At 41.2% G+C, this 9,460-nt stretch overlaps 1 protein-coding gene and 1 pseudogene across 1 annotated transcript in view; one reads left to right on the top strand and one right to left on the bottom strand.

Annotated features, from left to right (window-relative positions):
* Positions 1 to 9,460, top strand: part of SRBD1 (S1 RNA binding domain 1) — a 234,013-nt gene that overhangs the window by 110,538 nt on the left and 114,015 nt on the right. The gene's annotated exons all lie outside the window — the stretch shown is intronic.
* LOC102994600 (peptidyl-prolyl cis-trans isomerase FKBP1A-like) lies at positions 4,314 to 8,530 on the bottom strand (annotated as a pseudogene).

Below are 9,460 nucleotides of genomic sequence, written 5' to 3'. Positions count from 1 at the left end.
GGCCCAGCCGCCCCGCGGCACGTGGGATCCTCCCAGACCGGGGCGCGAACCCGGTTGCCCTGCATCGGCAGGCGGACACGCAACCACTGCGCCACCAGGGAAGCCCCCAGTTTTTCCTTTTTGACTCTTAGTTTCAGATGATCTTGAATTAATTTTATTTACCTCTTTGGTTCTTTCTAACCCCACAGGTAAAATGAACAAGGTACTTATGATCCTGACTTCCTTATAGGAGTTAGTAGATCTTAAAGCACTTTTAGAAAGCTATAGATATTATGGAAGTGCAGGAGATTCATATTATTTACTTCAGATTAACTGAAAATGACCTTGAGGAAATAATACTTGTAGACTAAGCAAAGAATTCTATGGCAATTTTTCATCTCTGCATTGAGCCAGTTTGACCAAATTATCAGACAGGATATGGACAGGTGCCATTGCACTCAGCTGTTTTCCCTTTTGTGAGAGCTCTGAGTTGAATGTTTCTCAGGGCAGCTTTGAGAATGTTTCTCACTGCAGCTTTTTCTGAGAGTGGCATCTGGCAGTAGATTGATTTAACCAAGTCTGAGGTTTGCTCTTTTCAGAATGTGCTCTCTAGGCAGCTTCTATGTGGCTCTGACATGACCACATACTGCTGCTGCTTTTCCTGCCTTCCAGCACCACATGTGAGGCTAAGGCATTCTGACGCCTGCCATTTGGAACCTTTACTTGCTGAAAAATGTCAAGATTTTCAGATAAGATGACGACAGATATAACTGATCATTCTTCCCTTTCTCAGGAATAGGCTGAGGGCATTTGTTCATAAATGGATGAATTGCTGAAGTGGTATAGTTCTGTTAGTTTGGAGAGAGGCACACCGATTTTGTACAGAAGAGTCAAAGGTGTTTGTTTATGTGTTCTTATTCACCTTTGTACCTATTTGGCATGATACTAATTTGCTGTTGGTATAAGCAGAGGTTTTAGTGATTATTTTTTTGGATTTTATTGGATAAATGGTAAGAGTTGGGGATAGGGGGTGCAGTTCTCCTTGCAGTTCTCTCTCTTGATAACCTTATTGTTATCAAGAACCTCACTAGGAAATTGCAGATTTTGGAGGATGGGCTTCTGTTATGATCATATTGTCATACAGATACACACACTGATGACTGTCAAATTTTAAATGACCAGGAGTAAGACCTCCTGCTTGAGGTCCTTGCTGCTGCTTCTTCCTTTTTTTTTTGTTTCATTGAGCCTTAGTGTTCTAAGACCAGAGGACTGATTGCTAAATAAGGACAGGAAAAGTAGTGTAACCTGCTGAGTCTGTTCCTCCTAGTAAGTGGTATCTAACTGGTTGAAGAAGGGACTTGAACACTGTTATAAAATGAAGGCTTAAAAAACTATTAACATTATTTTGCTTATTCTTACCTTTCAATCTTATGGATAAATTATAATTGGCTGTATGCTCTTGAGTAAACTCTTTCCTTTATTTCTTATATCTTGATCTTTATCTTGGATCTCAGGGCCAGTAACATCACAGAGATGATGATAGCTTAATTTTGTGTAATTTGGGAAAGATGTTCCAATAACTTTAGTTATTTTGAATTGCAAAAAATATAAAAAGGTTGGATGAGATGCCCTGTAAGTTTTATTAGGAGCCAGACCATGTTGAGAGGCTGTGGATCACTTGTGAAACTGTATTCTCTGACATCTCTTTGGACAACTTCTTAAGTGGCTTTGAGTGGCTCAGTGAAAAAAGGAGAATGAGTTTTGGCCAACAGGCTTCTTCCTTGTATTGTAATTTATGAAGACTAGTAGAATAATAAAATCCATCTCCAGCAACTGAAAGGCAATGAGGACTAACGGCTTTTATGTTATGAGCAGGGTCCATGAATTAGAACATAAATATTTGAAAACATTTCATAGCAGAAGCATGGGAATTCTTCAGTATACAAAACTTCTTGCTTTGGGTCCTAGGTTGACTTGAATTATATAAAGAAGGATTGTTGTTGCAAATTTAAATGGGTTTTCTTTATCTTTTACCTGGATCCTTCTTATCGTTATAGTTTTTCCATAAAATCAGAAAATCTGTATCTTAGGTCATAGTTATAGAAGTAGTGTTCATATAAGCTTCTTTTTCTTATGATTTGTTTTGTTATGATTTGTGACCATGGATAATCATCAAGAGGTAAACGTGTAGTAATTTGGAAATGAATCATCTTAATATTACTTATACCTGAATCAAACATATCCTATATTTTCCTGAAGTATGTTTTATACATTTGCAAGTTATGGTCCTAGACAAGATTTGAATTTTAGCTGCCATCTTTGGCTCCTCTTCACTTAAGGTACAGTAAATTTTCAACAAAGAAAGGGCTGTACTGGTATATGAATTGTTTTAAAATGCCCTGACGTGAAGACTAATAAAAATATCAAAATAAATCAAGTGTATCTTTCAGGTAATATGCTCTTTTTCTATAATATCTTCTATGGTGCACCATTTATCTTTATTCCCATTAGTTTGTAAGGTGGACATATTTCTTATATTCTTAAGAACAGTGTCAAAAGCCATGGACTGACCAATGCTTCTGAAAACGCTGACACAGAGGTCCACGTTCTTTAATGCCAGCATGCCATCCAGTGTTCCCAGGTAGGCCCACCTGCAACTGAATTTATTCATTCCATAATGTATTAAAGCCAGTTAGTTGCAAGTTCTCTTTTCCCTCTGTCATAAAAAGAGTAAATATGTTTAGGATGGTAGTTATGATAGGCTTTGCTAAAACAAAACAAAACAAAACAGAAAAGCAGATACTATGCATGACATTTACATATTGCTTATGCAGATGGAAACCACTAAGCTTTCACATTTTTCAAGGGTTTACTATTTCTTTTGAATTTTTGAGGCATTTTTGTTGTTGTTGAGAAAAGCCAGCATAAAGCACTTTTATTGCAATAATAAAACTTGAAACTCATATGTAGTGTGAAGGTAGGGGAGCAGGCAGCAGTTTCTCTCACCACATCACTACACAGGACAGCAGAGGGTGAGAGGGAGGAGCCAGGAAACTGAGATCAGCAGGGGGAGCGGATCATCAAAAAACAAGATGGGGGTTTCCCTGGTGGCGCAGTGGTTGCGCGTCCGCCTGCCGATGCAGGGGAACCGGGTTCGCGCCCCGGTCCGGGAAGATCCCACATGCCGCGGAGCGGCTGGGCCCGTGAGCCATGGCCGCTGAGCCTGCGCGTCCGGAGCCTGTGCTCTGCAACGGGAGAGGCCGCAGCAGAGGGAGGCCCGCATACCACAAAAAAAAAAAAAAAAAAAAAGATGGGCTTCCCTGGTGGCGCAGTGGTTGAGAGTCCGCCTGCCGATGCAGGGGACGCGGGTTCATGCCCTGGTCCGGGAAGATCCCACATGGCACGGGGCGGCTGGGCCCGTGAGCCATGGCCGCTGAGCCTGCGCGTCCGGAGCCTGTGCTCCGCAACGCGAGAGGCCACAACAGTGGGAGGCCAGCGTACCGCAAAAAAACAAAAAAAAACAGGAGATGCTGAAGCTATGATGACCAGCATCATTTTCTTAAGACAACACTCAAGGATTTGTCATGATGGCTGGGCTTTCACGGGTGTTAAGTGTCTACAAACAGCGCCCTCAATGTAACTTTTGATAAAAGTTCTTAAAATTTAGGAAGTGGAGCTTGGATAGCTATGAGATTACAAAAGTTCTGAATATCCATTAGAAAAACCACAGGATGGAAAGAAAAAAAAAGCCAGGCCATGAAGAAGGCTTCAGAGGTCCCTGCTAGCCCAGGGACAGACCCTGTAGTGTCCAACATCTCAGTGAAAATGATCTGCTTTCAAAAGGCAGAGGGTTAAGGGGAGGGTGGGGTGGGGCAGTGGAGGCCTCTTTAGTTTGGGGTCGGGCTTTTCATTCAACCCGAGGATGTCTCTCAACTTGGAGAATAATTCGGCCCTCAAGAGCGCCTCAAATCAGCTATGGCTCTGCAGCGCAGCAGCAAGAATGTTTAATAGATATATATAATAGATAAAAACTTTCATCCAAAATAAAATAAAATAAAGATTATTGCACCCCACACACCAGTTCCTATTCTGAAGTCAACCCATTACTTGTGCTGTTAACACTTGACTAGTACTTAACTGGAAACCTAGATCCAAAGGACTGAAACTCAGTCTTCACCCCAAAATGAAAACAAACTAAAATGAGTAACTCGAGGTTTATGTAATGTAGTTCAGCTCAACGTACATACCAGGAGAAAGGGGAAGAGCAAAGCTGGTGACAGAACACATTCAGCCAAGGAAGATGCTTATACAAAGAGTGTAGTGGAATTTCAGGAAAAGCTCCATATGGACTCGCTGTGCGCATCTGGAGGCGCCAGATCCTTCCATGGCACATCCAAGAACGGGGAGCTCAGGGAGGAGGCCGTTCCTGTCATTCCAGTTTTAGAAGCTCCACGTCAAAGATGAGAGTGGCATTTGGTGGGGTGACGCCTGGGTGCCCAGCGGCACCGTAGGCATAGTCTGGGGAGACAGTTTGGCTCTCTGACTCACGCTCATCTGGGCAACCCTTTCTTCCCAGCCTCAGATCACCTCCTTCTTGCCCAGCACAAACTTAAAGGGCTTGTTTCTGGCCCTAGAGGAATCGAATTTCTTTCCATCTTCAAGCATCCTGGTGTAGTGCACCACGCAGGTCTGGCCGTGCTTAGGGAAGATGCGCCCGTATCTGGGGGAGATGGTCTCCCCCCCTCAGCTGCCATGGCGGAGGAGGCGGCAGACGCTGGGCAGCGGGCGGGTGGGTGGCGCGACGTGTGGAGTGGACTGAGAGTGGGCCTCGCGGCGGCGCCGCCCCTCTACCTTATCCCATTGCGCAACGGCTCCGCACGCGCGCGCCGCCGCATGCCCCACCTGAGGCTTTAGAGCACTGGCTCTCCAAGTGTAGTCCTAGACTTCATCAGTATTTTAAACTTTTATGTTTCAAAAGACCATTAGGAAAATGAAAGGACAAACCAGAAATTTGGAGAAAACATTTGCAAATCATATATCTGATGCAGGACTTGTATTTAGAATACATAAAAACACTTATAAGTCAATAATAAGGAGACAAGCCAAATAAAAATGGGCAAAGATTTGAACAGATATTCTACTAAAGAAGATTAGGAAAGACCAACAAAGACATTGAATAAATGTTCACATCATCAGTGATTTAAAAATGTAAAATAAGCCAGAAGTAGATACCACTTCATAACCACTAGAATAGTTGTCAAAAAGGCAACAACAAGTATTGTCAAGGAAATGAACAAACTGGAACCCTTATTCGTTGTACTTAGGCAGTTTCTTAAAAAATTAGACATGAATTTACAACCCAGCATTTCCACTCCTGGGGATCTATCCAAGAGACATGAAACATAAGTCTACACAAATATTTGTAAATGAATGTTTATAGCGCATTATTCATAATACCGGAGTACTTGGACCAACCCCAAAATCTATCAACTGGTGAATGGATAAACAAAATGTGGTATTTCTAGAACAGTGGAATACTATTCAGCAATAAAAAAGAAGTACTGATACTATAGCATGAATGAATCTCAAAAACATTATGCTGAGTGAAGAAGCCAGACAGAAAACACCACATATTTTATGATTCCATTTATATGACATGTCCAGGCAGGTGAATGTATAGAGACAAAAAGTAAATTAGTGGATACCTAGGGTTGGAGATGGGAATGAGGACTGCAAATGGGCACAAAGGATCCTTTTGGGATGGAAATGTTCTGAAATTGGATTTTGGTGATGATTGTACAACATTTGCTAAAAGTCATTGAATTGTATACTTAAGATGGGTGAACTTTATGAAATGTAAGCTATACCTTAATAAGACTTTAAAACCTATGTGGTCCCAGCAGCATCAGCATCACCAGTGAACTGGTTAGAAATGCAAATTCTCAGCGCCAGTGAAGCAGGAAACTCTGGGGGTGGAGCCTGGCAATCTGTGTTTTAACAACCTCCAGCAGATTCTGATGTAAGATTAAGTTTGATAACCACTTGAGAATCAAGGAAGGTTAAATGGAGATGTGAGTAGTTTTGGTACAGCTTTTGTACATTCATTCTACCCTGTTACTGTAACTGTAGGAAAGGTTTGAATTAAGGACTGTTGTAGTAGAGTTAAAGAAAATTACAGGGCAGTGGGACTAAAAATAAACTGGCCTTTCATGTTCTTGATATACCCCTATGAGAAGCTTTATGATTGTGATGTTTGTGTACCACATATATTAGTAAATTCCTGTGTTCTTTTAGGCTTGCTGTTACTTAACGAACATAGCATAAACAGGTTCATTTGCCATAATGACAGTGGAAGTTTAGATCCTTGAAAGGAATTATTTCTCCTAAATATTTACACAGTGTAATATAGCAGAGCCAGAAATGTGCAGTGATCCCAAGAAAGTAAAGATCTGATCATAGATAAAGAAGTAAATGGAGCAGCCAGCTGAACTGAACAACTCATTCTCTTCCTCCATCTGTTCAGTGTACTTTTGAAAACCACGATTAGAAAAAGTGGTTGATCTAGAGTCGTCATCTTACATTTGGCCTGTGCTTTCAGAGTTTGGTTTTTTTTTTCCCCAGCATTATCTGGGTGGCCAAAAGAAATTCTAAAGTTTGAGGCTGCCCCAGAAAAGAGCCTGATGATTCAAACTGGAGACTACTGGTTGGTGAATGTGTTAAGTGAAGTTTGTAGATAGGGTCCCTTAAGTGGGAAGCGGCGGGGGCGGGGGGCGGGCAGGGATGACTTCTGCAGAGGTGTAAGTTCACATCAGAGGAAAGTAGAGGTTGGCAGGGTGGAGGGTGGGAGGCAAAAACAAACATCAGACAAGGGAGAAAAAGAGGAGTAACAGGATGTGAAAACTGATAAAATGTACGTGATTTATTAGTGGAGTTCACTGAGATTTTTAGCAGTAGCATTTGGAAGAATATTAGGGAATGTAGCACAAACCATTGTTATTTCCAAAACTTTATTCAACTATTCAACTGTAGGTAAAAAGAACTGGGCTGTTAGTTGCTGGCAAAGTGTATCTTGGCTCTCTTTAATTATTTCTCATTATCTTTTTCCCTTTGCTTCTCTCCTTTCTTTTTTGTTCTTTCTTAAAACTTTTAATAATTCACATTTTATTATTCAGCACTTATTATTAGCAAAATATTAGAATATTATAACCCTCTAAATTAGTAATTCTGATTCTGACTTCTGTTATTGGATGGATAATAAAGGAATAAAATATCTTGAAATAAGTTTCATTCTGAAAAGTCTATGCCGTAGCAGTCTGAATTCCACTTATTTATTACTGGATAAATTCCTATAGATGTACTTAAGCTTAAAAAAAAATAGGGATAGAAAAGAAAAAAATAAACAAACTTCTCCCTTTGTAAGAAAACTCTGCAATTCATACTCTTAGATTTATATCTAAATGTAGAGTTGCATTTGAACAAGAATAAACAAACACAGGTAATCTGTTATTCTCTGAGTAAATACAAGCTGAGTACCTAAAAATTTGACCATTTTGGAGTTAACTGCAAGAATCAGGAGAAGCATACTTTTTGGTATGTTTGGGGCAGTAGGGATGGCAGGTAGGTTGACATCATGTTCTTTAAATCAGGACATTTCAAAATGTTGACGAAAGCACAAAAATTAGATCAGTATTTCTTCCTTGCCCTCTTAGTTTTTGGGAACTTGTTAGTAGCGAACGTGGAATGCTTACAGTACTGCTGCAAACAACAGCCTCTTTCACAGTTAGTGTTCCACTCTTTTTTTTTTTAATTAATTTTATTTCTTTGGCTGCGTTGGGTCTTCAACGCTGCACGTGGGTCTCTCCAGCTGCGGCGAGCATGGGCCACTCCTCCCTGCGATGTGCGCACCTCACATTGCGGTGGCCTCTCCCATTGCGAAGCACAGGCTTCAGGTGCACAGGCTTCAGCAGTTGTGGCTCACGGGCTCCAGAGCGCAGACTCAGCAGCCGTGGTACACGGTCTCAGCTGCTCCGGGGCATGTGGGATCCTCCCGGACCAGGGCTCGAACCCGTGTCCTCTGCATTGGCTGGCGGACTCTCAACCACTGCGCCACCAGGGAAGTCCCAGTGTTCTGCTCTTCAAGCCTGCTTTTCGTGTCTTGGTTCAGTGGGGTCTTGTCCTTGTGCCTAGTCTAACACCACTTAGGCATCAGGCCTTGTGGTTGGTTGCTCCTGTGACTTTTTTCCTTGAGCTCCCTTTAGTGGTATTGTGCACTTGTAACAACTTCATGTTGGACTCAAACATAGATGGGGGGAAAAAAAAATAAAGGCGGGATTTTTGTTTTTAAAAGGAAAACAGAAGACAGTGAAGGGAAGGGAGAAAGAAAATAAAAGGAATGCTTACCCTGGAGAGTGGTGGAGACCGACAATTTCTGCTGGCTCCATTCTTTGTCAGAAACTGCTTCTACCTCAGCAGAGGGACTCAACCTACAAATAGAGAGAAGCTCTCCATCTTTGTCCTTCAGTTTGTTGATTGGCTTTCCCCTTGATGGCATTTGAAGGTACCAGTGACTTTGTCAAATTGAGTGGCCCACTGACAGCAGTAAAAGTGATTTAAGTGTAATATTTTGACACATTGTGACATTGTAGCAGCTCAGCATCATGGTGAACATAAACCACAATCAGGTTCTCATGTGGAATGAATACTATTGTTACGTTTATGGCCCAGAAGAGTCGGTAGCTGTTACTTTGAGGAACCCCAAATTCCAAATTACAGTTCTGTTTGGTAGTTGCTAATTTGGCTTTGTCCTTTTTAGGTTTCTTTAGTGGTTAGAAACTGTTCATCTGATATGGTATGAGACACTGAAGGAAAAGTAGCCCAGGGAATTCTGTATTGTTGAAATACTGCTCTGTGGATATGATAAGATGTCCATCCCGGGATATACTCACCCTCTGTTTGGTAGACATTTTAAGTTCTCACAGGCTTGTTATGGGTCCTCTGTGTAATTACTGTACCATTGCTAGACTCTTTCTCTTTGGAAAATGCTCATTCTTTGAAAGATAGCTTAGAATTTTTTTAAAAAAACTGTGATAGTGGAGAATGGCTTCTAACTGGTCTTCCACCAGATGGTGCTAGTGTTACATACCTACATGTAAATTTGGTGCCATTGAAATCTTGAGGTGGTGTATTTCTGCTCTTTTTCTTTTTCACCATATTTTGCCTTTAGTGTTTTTTTTTTTTTTTTCACACACACTACTTTCCTGGTATACAACTGTGTCACCTCACACCTTTTCTGTTGTGGGTAGTGAATTGATTGTGCCGTGGTGTTCAGGAAGAATAACTTGGGGGTTGGATTCACAGGCCAAGGACTAAGTACAACTTAAAAATGTATATTATATGTACTTTCTTATAAAATTTTTCATTGTGCATTTGCTTTTTATATGACTTGTATGTACAAATCGAGAGTTATTCTTGACCTTTCTTT

This window comes from Physeter macrocephalus, chromosome 12 (assembly GCF_002837175.3).
Source record: "Physeter macrocephalus isolate SW-GA chromosome 12, ASM283717v5, whole genome shotgun sequence".
Lineage (NCBI taxonomy): Eukaryota > Metazoa > Chordata > Mammalia > Artiodactyla > Physeteridae > Physeter > Physeter macrocephalus.
This window is presented reverse-complemented; position numbering and strand designations above follow the sequence as displayed.